The sequence below is a fragment of the Barbus barbus genome, assembly GCF_936440315.1.
Source record: "Barbus barbus genome assembly, chromosome: 11".
Classification (NCBI taxonomy): domain Eukaryota; kingdom Metazoa; phylum Chordata; class Actinopteri; order Cypriniformes; family Cyprinidae; genus Barbus; species Barbus barbus.
The window spans coordinates 23,303,103-23,320,418 of NC_136739.1; the positions used below are offsets into that span (position 1 = coordinate 23,303,103).

Below are 17,316 nucleotides of genomic sequence, written 5' to 3' on the forward strand. Positions count from 1 at the left end.
ATAAAGATGAATTATTTCAAACTTTTAACTGGCACTGTATAGATATATGGCTATACAGTAATATAAAAAAGATGAAATACACAGTTTCTTATATAGACTATATTGTGTATCTTATACTAAGCAAACTATTGCTGTGAATTTTGCCACATTGTTAATTATTAAGAGTAATATAAGTGCATAGGCAAAAAGAACGCTCAGTCTCAGGAGATTGACACTTTTCTTGTGCACACACAGGCTACACAAAGCGCTTGCTCTCTTCCTATTGGTTGTTCAGTTTCTACACAAACGTGTGATTGAGACTCATATAAATTGAGCTTCAGCAGCCGCTGATGATCTGATCCTCTGAAAAAGCCTTTGAAAGTGAACGTAAAGTAGCACAGCCGCCGTCCAAAAGCGAAAATGGGAGTTGGGGTAAGTCAAATATGTTTCAATAACTAGGCTTGTTTAATTTGAAGCATATTAATATTAATGGAGATGCGCTTAGTTATGACGATTTTGAGAAAGATAAAGAGTGTGAAAATCGCTGGTGAAAAATACCAGCTGTGAACTAAATAACTAGACGTTACCACATTAGTATTTTGTATAACATAAACGAAAATATTAATAAACTTAATATCTACATAATATATTATATCTAAAATGTATCAGTTATATAAATTTCATTTAAATGTATATAGGCTATGTATTCAATTTTGTGTAATCATGTTGTTGGGCATATGGATTAGTTTATTGTTTCTTATTCTATGATTGCACTTTATATTCAGTTTGACTGAGAAATGGGAGTGTAGTGGGCTGTAGTATGACCTGTGCACTACAGTATTCATTACTATTCATCACTATTTACGGCCTTATTTGCATACTTAGTGTGGAATCAGGATTTATAATTGTGCTTATACTGTTTTGCTAATAACGTTCTACTTTATTACACTTGTTTTTACTTTATTGTTGCTCATAGTCCTTACTTTCTAACGCTAGTTCTAGAGCCACAGGTTGTTGTTTCAGAGTGGAGTTTTCTCTCCTCCCCTTAAGAACATGGTGTGCTTTATCTAGGTCAGTTCACCTGAATTACCACAAAACTTTCCGAATCCTTTGCAATAAGAATGGAGGAAAGATGTCAACATGCAGTTACTTTTTGCCTCCTAATGTACTGCAGCTATTTTCACAATGTAGACTCAAAGGTTCTTTCACTGTAAAACCAAACAACTGTGTTAACCTGGACTGTTTACAACTGCTGTGAATTTGTTTGAGGTAGTACAATGAAAGTAGATGTAATTTGGAAAAAAACATCCTCAAATCCATTTTTCATTCTCATAAACAGTTGCTCTGTCACACTCCTGTGTCGCCACAAAGGTGGCATAACATGTTTGCCTGAGGCAACAATTGCACTGAACTCAGGTTGACTGGACAGTTGAATAAAACATGAACTCTAGTGTTTGTGTGGGAGTGTTGCAAGTTTGCGGATGTGTGACCCTCATAGAAATTCTGAGATAAATAATACTCCCACCTCTGCCTACTCGTGTTCTCTTTGGAAAATTAAATGTTCTGAGGGAAAAGTCTTTGTTGCTTCTGCTTATTTTTTTTTTTTTCACTGGATAGAGGCCAAGATGACTTGGTTGCTTCCATGTCCCTATAGTTGAGACTGGCCCTTTGCCACAGAACATTATTATTCTTGTTTGTTCCATGTAGCAGATTGTGTCAAGAGAAAGCTGATCCCTTGGAAATACATCAAAGACCCTTAACAACTCAGGAGGTTGGCAGTAATTTGAATATGTTTTGGTAATTAGATAGTTGGGCTTGCCCTCATCTTCACCACATGAGGTAATAAGTGACTGGAAACATGGGAAAAAAAACATTTAATGCATATGTTGCATTTTATACAGCTTTCTTTCTTTTTAAAAAAGAGGAACTTTACAGACTTTAAGGTATCATAAAAGTGATAACTTGAAAAGTGTAGTGCACAAACCACATGGACAACATAGGCTATATAGTTTTTTTAGAAGCTTGAAAACTTAGTAATTGTATGAGAAAAAGTGAGCAGCATAGTCTTTATAATTTCTTGTTTTATGTTCTGTAGAAGAAAAAGTCATATGGGTTTGAAACAACAACTTTTTCCACAAAATGACTCAATTGTCACAGCTTTGTTATTTGACAGAGATGTTATTTGATGTTTCAAACATCTATTTCAGGATGGACGGGACCAATATGAGCTGGCGGCAACGTCAGAGCAAGGAGGAAAGAAAAAGAACAAGAACAAGAACAAGAACAAGAAGAAGGAAAAAGATATGGATGAGCTGAAAAAGGAAGTGGATTTGGTGAGACTTTACTTAGCTTTGTTCAATAAAGTATACTCTGATAAGTTTTCCAAGACTGAAGCATTCTGTACAAAATCTATTTCAGGATGATCACAAACTGACATTGGAAGAGCTCCACCGTAAATATGGTACAGACTTGAGCAGAGTAAGCTCATGAAGTAAAGAGTCTCTTTTATAAAATGACTCTTAATAAATCTCTAGTGATCAATAATTAACATAGTCCTCTCTTTGACTTCATCAGGGTCTCACAAGCGCTTGTGCAGCAGAGATTCTGGCCCGTGATGGACCTAATGCCCTCACTCCACCTCCAACCACCCCAGAGTGGGTGAAGTTCTGTAGGCAGATGTTTGGAGGTTTCTCCATGCTGTTGTGGACTGGTGCCGTTCTCTGCTTTCTTGTGTATGGCATTCAGGCGGCAATGGAAGATGAGCCAGCTAATGACAATGTGAGAGGGAATGCTGAAAAATATGTAAATGTGTGTTCTGCTTCTTAGATGTTTTATATCTAGTCTTGTTTATTGCTTTGTGCAATGCAGCTGTATTTGGGAGTTGTGCTATCAGCTGTGGTGATCATCACTGGATGTTTCTCATACTATCAAGAGGCTAAGAGCTCAAAAATTATGGACTCTTTCAAGAATTTGGTTCCCCAGGTAGATTATTATTTTTTTGCCATTCAATTTGTCTAATAAACTAATCTATAAGCTTAAATGTTTTTTTGTTTTGTTCAGATTATAAACGTTTTTTCCTTTCTAGAAAGCATTGGTTGTCCGTGATGGGGAGAAGAAACATATCAATGCTGAAGATGCGGTGGTTGGTGATCTGGTGGAGGTAAAAGGTGGTGACAGGATCCCTGCTGAGCTGAGAATCATAGCCTCACATGGCTGTAAGGTTATTATGAGCCGCTATTTATTATCTGAGCTGATCAGTGTAGTGTGAACATCACATTTCCTTTCTGTGGCAGTGACATTATGTAAAAATAGCTTTTAAATTGTGTGTTTTAAGGTGGATAACTCCTCTCTGACTGGAGAATCAGAGCCTCAGACACGGTCCCCGGATTTCTCAAATGATAATCCTCTAGAGACCAGGAATATTGCTTTCTTGTCCACCAACTGTGTAGAAGGTATTTTATATTCTCATTCACTACAGATTTTCAGTAAAGTGTTTCACTTATATTCTCATAATTCTCAAGATTACATTATAATTAAATTAATCTCATTTTATTTTTATATTTACATTTTTACTTTTAATATTACTCATAATGCCGTTAGGTGGCGACAAATGTTTGTCTTTATGAGCGAATCATTGAGTCATCGACTTAACCGATTCATTAAAAAAACACTGATTTGTTCAGAAATTAAACAAATGATAGACTTAATGTGGCTCCATTGAATCATTTTCAGCATCTGTGATGTATTCTGCTGTGTTAGTAATTCTAATTTAATTGCAACTACTTTTGTTGTCAAAGCAAAAATATCACATTACCAGATTTTTTTTTTATGTTTTTGAAATAAGTCTCTTATGCTCACCAAGGCTGCATTTATTTGATCGAAAATACAGCAAGACATTTACAATTTAAAATAACTGTTTTCTATTTTATTTATTATATTTTAAAATGTAATGTATTCCTGTGAAGAAAAAGCTGAATATTCAGCAGCCATTATTTCAGTCTTCAGTACCACACTCATGATCCTTCAGAAATCATTCTAATATGATATTTTGGCGGTCGAAAAACATTTATTTTTATCAATATTGAAAACAGTTGTGCTACTTAATATTTGTTGTGGAAACTGAAACAGTTTTTTTAGGATTCGTTGACAGGGGAAGTCGTGGCCTAATGGTTAGAGAGTCGGACTCGTAATCCAAAGGTTGCGGGTTCGAGTCTCAGGCCAGCAGGGATTGTAGGTGGGGGGCGTGAATGTCCAGCGCTCTCTCCACCCTCAATACCACGACTGAGGTGCCCTTGAGCAAGGCACCGAACCCCCAACTGCTCCCCGGGCGAAGGCACCGAACCCCCAACTGCTCCCCGGGCGCCGCAGCATAAATGGCTGCCCACTGCTCCGGGTGTGTGTTCACGGTGTGTGTGTGTGTGTGTTCACTGCTGTGTGTGTGCACGTTGGATGGGTTAAATGTGGGTGGTGATGGCGCAGTGGATAAGACACATGCCTTTGGTGTGAGAGACCCGGGTTCGAATCCACTGTGTGACACCAATGTGTCCCTGAGCAAGACACTTAACTCCCTAGTTGCTCCAGAGGCGTGCGACCTCTGACATGTATAGCAATTGTAAGTCGCTTTGGATAAAAGCGTCAGCTAAATGAATAAATGTAAATGTAATGCAGAGCACGAATTCCGAGTATGGGTCACCATACTTGGCAGTATGTATGTCACTCAAGTCACTCACTCAATAATACACAGTTCAACAGCTGTTTTAAATATAAATCGTTTGTAATATTATAATTGATCAATAACTTCAGTCAAATTAAATTTAAATGTAATTTACATTTAAATGTTTCTCATGCAATATTTGCACATAGGTACTGCACGTGGCATCGTCATCAGCACCGGAGACCATACAGTCATGGGCCGAATCGCAACACTTGCATCTGGACTAGAGGTTGGGCGCACCCCCATCTCCATTGAGATTGAGCACTTCATCCACATCATCACAGGCGTGGCTGTCTTCCTGGGCGTCTCTTTCTTTATTCTGTCTCTCGTTCTTGGTTACTCCTGGTTGGAAGCTGTTATCTTTCTTATTGGCAACATTGTGGCCAACGTGCCTGAAGGTCTTCTTGCTACAGTCACGGTTAGTTAGTTTAAACTTCCTTTGTCTGAAGATTAGGCCCTAATATGTGCTTGAAACCTGCTCTCTGCTTCTCATTCTTTAGATTTGTCTCACCCTCACAGCGAAACGCATGGCTAAGAAAAACTGTTTGGTTAAGAACCTTGAGGCTGTTGAAACGCTGGGTTCAACCTCAACCATCTGTTCTGATAAAACTGGCACATTAACACAGAATCACATGACCGTAGCCCACATGTGGTTTGATAACCAGATCCATGAGGCTGACACCACAGAGAATCAGAGCGGGACCTCCTTTGACCACAGCTCGGCCACCTGGGCATCGTTGGCTCGTATTGCAGGGCGCTGCAACAGGGCTGTTTTCCTGGCAGAACAGACATATGTGCCAATTCTAAAGGTTAGTTTTTGATTTGATGTACAGCAATTATACTTACAGGGTGTGACACTGTAGGTAAGTGCTCAAGTTATACAATGACTTTTGGTGGAGGTCTGCTTTTTTTTAAAAAAAAGCAGGGGAGTTTGTGTTATATGTTTGTAAAAAAATAAAAGTAAAATAAAGTATTGATTTCTTTCTGTAAGAAATAAATTTTGTTCAGCAAGGATACAATGCTTAAATTGCTTTAGTCAGAGGTGACAAATAGATTTAAAATGTTACATAAGATTTATAATAAAAATAATTGTTTTGAACTTGCTTTGAAAATGTTTGAAAATGGTTTTGAACTTTCCATTCAGCAAAGAATCCCCCCAAAACGTTTGCAACATTGATAATAATATGAAATGTTTCCTTAGCATTAAATCAGACAATGTTATTATAAATAATATTAGAATGATTCCTGAAGGATCATGTGATACTGGAGACTGGAGAATTGGCTGCTGAAAATTCAGCTTTGCATCACAGAAATAAATTAGATTTTAAAATAAATCAAAATAGAAATTAATGCTTTTAATTTGTTGTAATATTTCACAATGTAAGTTTTTTTTGCTGTATTGTTGATCAAATGTATGCAGCATTTGTAAACATAGGAGGCTTCTTTCAAAAATTAATAATCTTACTAACACAAACATTTGTTAAATACATCTAAAATATGTATAAATACATGTATACACATGAATAAATACAAACATCTGTATAAATACACACACAAACATATATACTGTATATATATATATATATATATATATATATATATATATATATATATAAATTTGTCAGTGCACCATCTAAGAATGCTTCTAATGGAAATTTAAAAGCAAAAACATGCTGTCACATCTTCATTGTGGATATCATTTGTAAGATTTTCTAATAAATATCTCATTTGTGTGTTTAAATATTTAGAGAGATGTTGCTGGGGATGCGTCTGAATCTGCTCTGTTGAAATGCATTGAGCTTTGCTGTGGATCAATGAAAGAAATAAGAGACAACTACCCCAAAGTGGCAGAAATCCCTTTCAACTCGACAAACAAATATCAGGTATTTGGGATCTTGGGTCTCTACTTACTAGTAGATTTCCAAGAATGTAAAATATTGCACAAATTAATGTGTTACTTTGACAGCCCTTACACTAATAATAAAATACATCTCAACATTATCTGAAATTATCTGATGCTTGCATTGGTAGCTGTCAGTGCACAAGAACCCAAATGGTGGCACAGAGTCTAAACACCTGCTGGTGATGAAAGGAGCTCCAGAGAGAATCCTGGACTGCTGTGCTACTATATTGATCCAAGGCAAGGAGCAACCTTTGGATGATGAATTGAAAGAAGCCTTTCAGAATGCTTATCTGGAGCTCAGGGGGCTTGGAGAAAGAGTTTTAGATAAAATAGAAAAAGCTGCTTCTTCAAATAAATGTTGTGAGTTCACCTGAGCAGACTGTGGACTGGTCATTAACAGTTTTTTCATTTGATTTAGTCATTTCTACCTCCCTGATGAACAGTTTCCAGAAGGCTTCCAGTTTGATACTGAGGATGTAAATTTCCCTACTGAGAATCTGTGCTTTGTGGGTCTGATGTCAATGATCGACCCTCCACGTGCTGCTGTACCTGATGCTGTGGGCAAATGCAGAAGTGCAGGAATCAAGGTAAAGCAGAGATGCAATTCCTTTACAATGTGCAGAAATGATTATGTAATTATAGTTTACACATATTTCTCAACTATTAGGTTATCATGGTAACCAGTGACCATCCAATCACTGCCAAAGCCATAGCAAAGGGTGTTGGGATTATTTCTGAGGGTAATGAGACTGTGGAAGACATTGCTGCTCGCTTTAATATCCCTGTCAATGAGGTCAATCCCAGGTATTGTACTTTTACTAAATACTTTTACTAAAACGTCACTCTAAATTTCCTTGACATGAATCTAATAAGTCAATAAATATCTCTTTTCAGAGATGCAAAGGCATGTGTGGTTCACGGTGGAGACCTGAAGGATCTCACAGCTGAACAGCTAGATGACATTCTGAAGTACCACACAGAAATTGTGTTCGCCAGAACATCACCACAGCAGAAACTGATTATTGTTGAGGGGTGTCAGCGACAGGTAATCATTCAACTTCTGAATATATCCAAGTATTTTTTATGCACATTACAGAAGTTTTTGAAATAAATTTATAATTTTATTCAATCTTTAATAAAATGATCAGTTTTCACAAAAATATTAAGCAGCACAACTGTTTCCAACATTGAAAAAAATAAGAAATGTTTCTTTAATTCTGAGGGATCATGTGACATTGAAGACTGTAATGGCTGTAACGGTGGCTGAAAATTCAGCTTTGCAATCATAAAATATTTTAAAATAGAAAAAAGTTATTTTAAATTGTTGAAATTATCTGCATTTAAGATGATTGTTTAACTTGTTTTATATTGTTCATGTACTGAAGCCAAAGCAAATTTGTATTAATTAAAAATAATAACATTTACTTAAAATAAAAATTGTGTATACGCCTGAACAAAATGTAACAATTTATTTGTATACAAACTGTATATCATTTATATATGAAAGCTTTTATAAAGGCTGTTAAATAATAAAAGCTGTTGAATAAAATGAATTTATTTTAGGATTTCTAACCATTTCATGTTTTGTGATTATTCTTTAGACAACTGAATGAAAAATTAATAATAATTCTGTAAAAAATTAAATGGGCATTAAACATATTTAATCGATGCATTAATATACAATTTTTTTTTTTTCTCATTTAGCTTAATGTATAAATAAAAGTTTTCCACAGACCACCTAGGACCCTTTGCAGCCTCTGGTCCCCATTTGGAAAACCTCCGGTTTAGAGAGCATTTAGAAATTGCAATATTTAATTTAATGTTTACAAAAAAAAATAAAAAATCCGTTCCAAAGGGAGCCATAGTGGCTGTAATATGGTGTGAATGATTCTCCAGCGCTGAAGAAGGCTGATATTGGTGTTGCTATGGGCATTGCTGGCTCAGATGTGTCCAAACAGGCTGCTGACATGATCCTCCTGGATGACAACTTTGCCTCAATTGTCACAGGAGTAGAGGAAGGTACGGGAGACCTTTTTTCATATCATTTTTAACATATTTCATATGTTTTGGGGTCCTTTGTTAGCGTTTTCTCTCCACTCTAGGCCGTCTGATCTTTGACAACTTGAAGAAGTCAATTGCTTACACCCTGACCAGTAACATCCCTGAGATCACACCCTTCCTGTTCTTCATTATCGCCAACATCCCCTTGCCTCTAGGAACTGTTACCATTCTGTGTATTGACCTGGGAACAGACATGGTCAGTGCACAACACACTGGCTTATTTCCTTTTTCACACTTTCATATTTGACATTTTATCTCTACAAGAGATGACAGTTAATAATTTTGTTTTGTTTTCAAGGCCCCTGTTATTTCTCTGGCATACGAGGCTGCTGAGAGTGATATCATGAAGAGACAGCCCAGAAACCCTAAAACAGACAAGCTGGTGAATGAAATACTTATTAGCATTGCATATGGACAGATAGGTAGGTGGACATTTAGTTGCTTTGTTCCAGTAGCTTAAATGGTTGAGCATGGCACTAGAAATGCTAAAATTGTCCAGATTTCCTGGAGAACACAGAAGATTCTAAGACGACTGTCATTTTTAATAGTGTTTGTCGATCAGGTGCTAAATTATGTGAATGTGAATCACATTTCAAGTTTTTTTCTGACTAACATGCTATCATATAAAAGCTTCTCCTGTCAAAATGTGACACAATTTAAAAGAGTTCAAATAGAAGATTTTGTCTCGTTCTGCAGGTATGATTCAGGCTCTGGCTGGATTTTTCACATACTTTGTCATTCTTGCTGAAAATGGCTTTTTACCATCAACACTACTAGGAATTTGTGTATATTGGGATTACAAGCATATTAATGATCTGGAGGACAGTTATGGGCAACAGTGGGTAGGTATTAAGGATTACGTCACAGCTGTGAACCATAAATTTGCTACATGCTAGTCAGGTGGAGGGACATTCTCATTCTTGAGAGCATAGTTTTGGATAAAATTATTTTTAGCAACATAAGTCAACAGTATTACTGTATTTTCCCAAAAGAGAAAGTCCTTTTAAAATGCACACAAAACAGTAATATTGTTTACATTTTATTACAATTTAAAATAGCTGTTTTCAATTTTACTATATTTAAAAATGTAATTTATTCCAATGATGAAAAAGCTGAAATTTGTGTATATCGGCTAAAATTTAATTTAGGTGTGCTTCAGCATTTAGACTTGCCTCAAAGCTAACAGGCATCTACTAAAAGCTTCAAAACCCTAATTTTAATGAAGTCTTCATAAGTGATATTATTGTACCAAAGCAATGTTTCGTTTTCTCAGACATACGAACAGAGAAAGATTGTGGAGTTCACGTGCCACACAGCGTTCTTCGCCAGCGTTGTGGTCGTGCAGTGGGCCGATCTGATTATCTGCAAGACCAGGCGTAATTCTGTCTTCCAGCAGGGAATGAAGTGAGTCTGGGAGAACAAATGAGCTTAAGCCATGCTCTTGAGGAGATTTTCTTATATTCATTGTCTGTTTACTACATTTTTGTCCTACAAGGAACAAAATGCAGATTTTTGGATTGTTTGAGGAAACAGCACTGGCGGCTTTCTTGTCTTATTGCCCTGGCATGGATGTGGCTCTCAGAATGTACCCACTCAAGTAGGCTAAAATTGATTTGTATAAAATAAATATGCAGTTTTTTTTGGTAAATATTCTGTGCTCTATCTACAGGCCCACCTGGTGGTTCTGTGCCTTCCCATACTCCCTTCTCATCTTTATTTATGATGAAATCAGAAAGCTCATCCTTAGACAGAACCCCGGAGGTAATCAGGAAACTGCAACCTTGTTCTAACCAATTGTACGGTATTGTAGGATTTAAATGAATAGTATAGAAATGTATGTCTAAGTAGTGTATGAGTGCATCATTCTTTATTTTTCAACTGTAAAAGTAAAAATAACTTTTATTTTTTCTTCCTTTGCAGGTTGGGTGGAAAGAGAGACGTACTACTAGACGTCTATAGTGTTAGCACTAATTCAGTGTGTTATCTTTGTGGCGTTACAGTAGTTTTGCCATTCTGAATTTAACCTGTAAATTTTTAAATATTTTTATATAGAATAATTGTTGTACTAAAATCCTGCTGCCATGCTTAAGATAGACTTGAAAAAAAGGGAATTGTGTAACTTGAAATAACGGTCAACTTGACTAAAATGTGGTCTCATTCAATAACTTGATGTTGCTGATCTGTACTATAAATGTATCCTTAGTATTTCTAAATTTGAATGTTTTAAGAAACACAGAGAATATACTTGACAGAAGCTGTGTAAAAGATAATGGAGGGGGGGCTGGATGTTCACACTTTATGGGGACACAATCCCTACAAAGATAGTAATACCAGTAAATTTCGTCCTTGTGGGGACATTTGTGTTGGTCCCCATGAGTAAACAAGTTTCTAAATAATACAGAATAATCTTTTTTGAAAATCTAAAAATGCATAAAGCCTTGTGTGATCGGTAGGGATAGGGTTAGGGATTAGTAAATGCAGTTTGTACAGGTTAAAAGGCATTATTTTATGGAATGTCCCCAAAAAACATGGAAACTCAAAGTGTGTGTGTGTGCGCGTGTTTTTGTGACATACGAGGACACAAATTTGGGTAACACTTTAGAATAAGGTTCCATTTATTAACATTAGTTAACAACATTAGTAAACATGAACTAAGAATGAACAATACTTCTACAGCATTTATTAATCTTAGTTAATGTTAATTTCAGCATTTACTGATGCATTATTAAATTCACAAGTTGTGTTTGTTAACATTAGTTAATGCACTGTGAACTAACATGACTAAACAACAACTGTATTTTCATTAACATTAACCAAGATTAATAAATAGTGTAATAAATGCATTGCTAATTGTTTGTTCATGTTAGTTAATACATTAACTAATGTTAATAAATGGAAACTTATTCTAAATTGTTACCCAAATTTGTATAATGACATAAGTATTACAAGAAGAAGGTGATTTATGAGGACATTTCCCCATGTCCCCATTTTCAAAAGGCTTATAAATCATACAGAATGAGTTTTTTTGAGAAAGTAAAAATGCACAAAGTTTCCTGTAAGGGGTAGGTTTAGGTGTAGGGCGGTTTGTGCGGTTATGTACAGTATAAAAACCATTACGCCTATGGAATGTCCCCACAATTCACGAAAACAAACGTGTGTGTGTCTGAGAGAGAGACACTATATGGCACAATTTCTCTTTATTTAATTAAAACTCCTCACGTGTTTATGCCAAACCCAACACCTGACCCTAATCCAACTGATCCTGATCCAGATCCTGACAGATGTGTCCACAGTCAATATTACTCTCATTCATGTCAATTCTGCCTTGTTTAATTGTCTTTTTTTTTTTACTTGCATTTATCCCCTTGTCAACCTTCTTGTTCCACACCTTTGCCTATAGTTAACCTATTGAGTGTTTTTATAAACCCACGGCTAATCCCTTTTCAGGTCAATGTGAGTGGGAAACCGCAAATGTCTCAAATGCTACATGTACCCCCCGTTTCACAAACAAATCTGAAGCCTAGTCCTAGTCTGAGCTATTTCAACTGAAAGAAACTTGCACTGACTGATCTTAAAATATATCAGTGTGTTTGTTTTGTCTTTAGATGCACACCAGTAATGTTTTTTTCTAAGGCATGTTTATAAAAATTACTTGTCCTAATTGAACAATGGCCTAATCCTGGCTTAGTCTAAGACCTGTCTGTGAAACTGGGCCTTGGGGTTAAAGTTTTATGTTGCATTCTCAAAGTGTTAGAGGCCTGCAGAGATATTGAGGCATGTGAGTGTCAAGCATGGATGCAATACAAATAGCATTTGTTCGTTCTTTCTTTTGAGAAACATATTGTGAGATGTACATGAAATGATCTGGTCAAAAACAGAAAAGATGTATCATCATATAGATACAAACAAGCAGCAATTTTTAAATTGATGTGGGAAAATACGGTGGCTGAGAGAGCTCAACTCTGCAAATAGAAAAAAAAACACAAACAAATAAAGAAATGCACTGCAAATACTCACAACACAAACAAAACAAAGAAATGCGCTGCAAATAAAATTCTTTATTTGGTTGCATTGTGAGCATTTGCAGTGCGTTTCTTTATTTGTTTGTGTTGTGAGCATTTTCAGCACCTGCTGTCAAATTGATGAAGAGGTTTTTCTTGATTTGCTGGTGCTTTTTCTATTTGCATGCATTTTCTGAAGTTGCAGCGCATTGAGCTCTCTCGGCCACCGTAGGAAAACAATCTTCACTACAGTAGTTGTAGTGGAATATGTAAATATACAAAATAAAGAACAATTTAATAGTATTGGTTTCAGTAGGCCTATTAAAAATATATATATTTCAATAAATGTGATGCCTAGAAAGCATGGAGGGGAGCCGAAACTCCTGTATGCCTGACCCAAGTCACTTTTTAAAATTAATTTTCTTTCTTTCAATATAAAATGTTTGATACGTACAAACCTTCCACAGAACTTTTTTTTTTGTTTTGGCTTTAAAGCTTACAAGTTTATATTGATTGTATCCACCATATTTACAATTAAGTAAAACCAATAATTCTTAAAGATATTTTTGAGATCCATGTTCTCAGATCTTTCTCATTTTCATACACTTATATCTACCGCGATGAGATATACACCAAAGCCAATTCTGCTCCGCCTTCTGCTCCTTATATGAGGTTGAGCGCATTTACAGAGAAGCACGTGTCAACAAACAAACGCTTTCGAGCTGGCCAGATTCAAATGGAAGAAGGGCAATGTTTTGAGTAAATAACGACTTAATTATCAGCCTGTGTTTGATACAAAGCTATATAATACCTCCAGACTTCATGCTTTTGGGACAATCATCTTCATCTCATCCGCAAAAATATGGTAGGCCTAATGGCAGAGAGGTCATCTGATGAAAACTGTAGTAGCAAATATGACTGATATGAGGCTATGCATAGTGTATGACTATGCCTGTCAAAATTATTCTGCTTTTTCTTGAAAAAAAAAATGCAAATAATGTTAACTGAATATTATTACTAACTATACAGCACATGATTCATATGTACTGCTGTTATGGTATTTTTCATCCCTTTTTGGCGCTTGACAGCTGTGGTCACTCTGAAGTGTTGTTGTATGGAAAAGAGCTACATGGACATTCTTTAAACATTCTTCTTTTGTGTTCCCTTAAATTTGAGAAGGACAGTGCAGTTAAAACCTAAAAGGCCTCAAGAGCTTTTTTCCATTGTGCAGGTCAATACCTTTATTAACCTGAAGTACTGAGTCTAAGTCCTAGCTTTTGTCTTAATCAGAATATCGTATATTGTTTTCCACTAAATGTGACTTGGCAGTAACAGCATCACTCCGCTAGCCTAGAGAGAATAGAGCTTTTGTTGGATTGAAAATGGGACTTGACTCAGGGGCCCATCGCTCCGTGACAAGAATGAAGTGCAGCTCTGAACAAAAAGCTCAGTGGTGAAATTGTAATATATTTCTCTGCTCTGAGACAACCACATAATCATGGGGCAGGAAAGCACAGTTTTGAAGTTCATGTAATCAGTAGCTGACTTATTGACAATACTATTATAATAATGCTGTTTATTCTTTGAAGGATTGCCACTGGAGAGATCAATTCAAATGTTGTGCTTCTGTAGCAAGAGTTCTTGGCAGTATGTTTGGTTGTTTCATTATTTATATGGCTTTTTGTGTTATAAATGTTAAAATATGATCTACTGAATAGTTCGCAGTGAAGGATGAGGCAATGATCTAAGCTACATGTAACAGGTTTCGTGGTCAGGTTCAGGTCAGGATATATTTAGAACTTGAGCAGTTTTTCTGTCTCATGCTGGGTTGTGCAAGAGAAAGATGAACTATTCTGGATACCGAGAGAAGAGTTTCTAATTAAACCTGAGGGAAAATGCTAGTCTGACAGAGATTTGAAGAGACCTGACCCTCTCCTGTCATGGTAAGAATTCACAGGTTAACTGGTGCGTCAGGATTGTCTTTAGAGTCCACCTGCATTTGGTCTGACAGCTACATCGCTGACTGACGTATGAGCTTTTAACTAATCATTTTCTGCTAACCTATAATGTGTTTGAGTAAAATAGTTGGGTCAAGATGTAAGCAGAGGGTCAAATATACATTTGTTAGCTTTCAGCCCCTGCTGGTAGATAATGGTACAAAGCATTTTTAGTATTCTTGAATAAAGTAACACTAAAATAGTATTAAATAATATTCAGATTGTAAATATCTGTTTTCTATTTTTGTTATCTTTTAAATGTAATTTATTCTTGGGATGTCAAATTAGATTTTTTTTTTTAGCAGCCATTACTTCAGTCTTCAGTGTCACGTGATGTGATCCTTCAGAAATCATTCCAATGTTTTCTTAGCATTATGAATAAAAATTGTTTTTTTTGTGTGTGTAAACTGTGATACTTTTTTTTCAGGATTCTCTGATGAATAGAAAGTTCAAAAGAACAATAAATAAATATATATACAATGTAAAGATAGTAAATTTAAAGCATCCTTGCTGAATTTAGGCCTATTTTCCAAAAATAAAAAATACCGGCCCCAAATTTAGCCATAGTGTAGATTAGAATTCTTTTAGGTCACTTTATTTACTGCAATTATTAATACTGAAAGTACATAATGGAAATTGAACTTTAATTGAAACAGGAATTATGGAATTATGGCTAATTCACTGGTTGCATTATTTTTATATGAAGGGTGTAAGAATAATGAAATTTTGCCCCTTTTTCAATGATGGATTCATTGTGTCCATGGAATTTGTACTGTTTATTCAACAGAGTTCAAACTGTACTATTACAGACTGTCCTATTATTTTAATATAGTTTGACTGGGTACATTAAACTTTCACTAAGTTACGTAACGGATGAGAGATAGAAGCAGAATGTGGTTTCCATTCTTTCTTTGCTTTGGACCTGTTGCTTTGAGAAATAAATCCTGCTGTTAAAGCAATAGTTCACACAAAAGAGTATATTTTGAAGTGTTTGGACAGCTATTTTTGCCCAAAAATGAAAGTCAATGGGATCCAAAACTATCCCTTTTAGTTGTGTGGTTGAAGCTAAATGTTTTCTTGTTGTACAGTGGCAGTGTGGCACTATATGTGAAAATGTTGGTTTGAATTCTTCATAAAATATTTTCAAATATTTCAAATTATATTAAATCATGGTGACATCTTCATAATTGTCTGCTGGTAGTTTTGAAAAAATCCCTACCCTATTCAGCATTTCTTTACACTCTATTGCCCTCTGCTGGCAATGGTATATTATTTATTCCCTGTTCATAAAATAAAAATAAGATAATGTCCAGATGAAATCTAATACATTTACATTCATACATTCACCGTCCAGTCTAACATACACTTGCTTTCTCATAGCTTTCAGTTTCACAGATATTTGAATGATTTGCAGTTCACAAATAGACATTTTATTGTGTCCGCAGATGCTATGAATCATTGACAACCTCCTTGAATAAACTCTCAGGAACAGAATGAGGTATCCGAACCCTTCAGATCCCAATTACTTTGAATTCCACACCCCTGGCTGAACTGAAGAGCCTGACACATCTGCAATGCAGTTATCTTCTGACATGATACTTCCAGAGAAGTCATTTTGTGTTTGTTAGAGAACAGACGCTAAGGAATTGCTGGTGGATGTCACACTGTAAACAAACACTTATCACCTAAACACACAGTCATTAACCTGTCATGCATTAACATGTGCTTGTTAGCAGAGAGAATTATCATAAACTCAGAGAACAGCTGAGGCACAGAGATATTACAGTATACATTACAGCTTAAAATCATGACTAATAGAGTTGCTTATAGTAAATACAACCCAAATGCTTAATCTAACTGCTAAAAATTCTTTATTCAAATGAAGGTGATGTATGTTTTTCAGAGTAGGGAAGTTTTTCAAACATGACTAGCCTGTATAATAACATGCCCAAGCTGCACCCTCAAAACAAAGCATTTTTGTATGTAAAATACACATTTTCTGGCTGTGACACTTTGATATTATATATATTTTATATTTACATATTTGACCTAATGTAATGCACACAACTGCTCAACTGTAATCAACACGATAACTAGTTAAATATTATATCCTAACAGTCTGAATGAACATTGCTTGCACATTACTGTTCATTTATTCAATTTCATTTATCTGTGGAAGTAGCTCAAGGGAAATTCACAATTTAACAAAAAGACTGAGAAATGTTTGGTGATGATATCAGTTTACAGTATATTAGTTGGATAAAAGGATTTTAAATTGTGATACTTGGCTGTCCTACATTTATACAAAGATATGTTGTACAGGGATATACTTGATAAACATTATTTGAAAACTATGAAATCATCCAAGTGGATGCTGCACACTGGCGGTGGTTGAGGAGAGACCCCCCCACATGATTGTAAAGCGCTTTGGGTGTACAGCAATACACAATAAAGCGCTATATAAATGCATCATTCATTCATTCATTATTTGATAATCTTTTATCAGAGGAGACTATTTTCTTTCTACCAGAAAAAGGTCTTTATGCTTTTCTGAAAAAAATGACAAGGGTTTTCATTGAATTTATTAATATAAGCTGTAAAGCTCACAGATTTTACAACACTTTCATAATGAATTTACATTTAACATTATAACACAATAAA

General features: G+C 35.6%; 1 pseudogene across 1 annotated transcript; it reads left to right on the forward strand.

The window, feature by feature from the left end:
- The first annotated feature begins 302 nt into the window (after nucleotides 1-302).
- LOC306876972 (sodium/potassium-transporting ATPase subunit alpha-1-like) lies at nucleotides 303-10,606 on the forward strand (annotated as a pseudogene). The gene is made up of 22 exons: nucleotides 303-411; nucleotides 2,187-2,312; nucleotides 2,398-2,457; nucleotides 2,554-2,757; nucleotides 2,848-2,961; nucleotides 3,065-3,199; nucleotides 3,314-3,431; nucleotides 4,843-5,111; nucleotides 5,194-5,502; nucleotides 6,442-6,576; nucleotides 6,725-6,960; nucleotides 7,015-7,183; nucleotides 7,264-7,400; nucleotides 7,491-7,641; nucleotides 8,452-8,615; nucleotides 8,699-8,853; nucleotides 8,956-9,079; nucleotides 9,354-9,499; nucleotides 9,931-10,061; nucleotides 10,153-10,254; nucleotides 10,327-10,418; nucleotides 10,578-10,606. The product of its transcript is annotated as a sodium/potassium-transporting ATPase subunit alpha-1-like (transcript).
- Nucleotides 10,607-17,316: the final 6,710 nt, after the last annotated feature.